Source organism: Rhincodon typus, chromosome 5, assembly GCF_021869965.1.
Source record: "Rhincodon typus isolate 14 chromosome 5, sRhiTyp1.1, whole genome shotgun sequence".
In the NCBI taxonomy this organism is placed as follows: Eukaryota; Metazoa; Chordata; class Chondrichthyes; order Orectolobiformes; family Rhincodontidae; genus Rhincodon; species Rhincodon typus.
The window spans coordinates 117,611,898-117,612,817 of record NC_063336.1 but is presented as its reverse complement, the minus strand read 5'-3'; positions in this window follow the sequence as shown (position 1 = coordinate 117,612,817).

The window sequence follows — 920 nt, the reverse complement described above, 5'->3', positions numbered from 1 at the left end:
TGAACACAGAACTGATCCCTGTGGAACACTGCTAGTCACAGGCCTCCAATCCGAAAAACAACCCTCCACTATTACTCTCCGTCTCCTGCTGTTAAGACAATTATGTATCCAATTGGCAAATTCACCCTGAATCCTATGTGACCTAACTTTACCTAATTAGTCTACCATGCGGAACCTTGTCAAAGGCTTTAACCGAGACTGAAACCATCAGAGGAGCAGGAAAGTTGATGTTTCGGGTTGAGACCCTTCTTCAGAAATGGGAAGGGGAGCTCAGAAATAGAGAGAGGATGGATGGGGCTGGGGAAGGTAGGTGGGATGGTGATAGGTGAGTGCATGTCCAGAGGGTTGCAATGGGAGAGAGATCCACTGAGGTCTTTCCGGAGGGAGGAGGACAACTTCTTCAAGGTGGGCATCCTTGGAAGAGGCTTCGCAGTTGGGTTATAAATCAGTGAGATATCTCTGACTCCACCATCTGCAGTTCTTGCTATCTCGAAACGTTAGCTTGTTTTCTCTCCATGGATGCTGCCTGACCCGCTGTGATCTCCAGCATTTATCGTTTTCAGCACAGATTCCAGCATCTGCAGTAATTTGCTCCTACCGGTCCTCCAGGTGCCGGTATTTATGGAGGCTCACGGGGGTGAGGGGTATGAGCTGCTGTTCCTTCCCTGCAGGTGGCGGTATTTATGGAGGCTCACGGGGGTGACGGGTATGAGCTGCCGCGCCTTCCCTGCAGGTGGCGGTATTTATGGAGGGGTGACGGGTATGAGCTGCCGCTCCTTCCCTGCAGGTGGCGGTGTTTATGGAGGCTCACGGGGGTGAGGGGAATGAGCTGCCGGTCCTTCCCTGCAGGTGGCGGTATTTATGGAGGCTCAGGGGGGTGAGGAATAGGGGCTGCCGCTCCTTCCCTGCAGGTGGCGGTA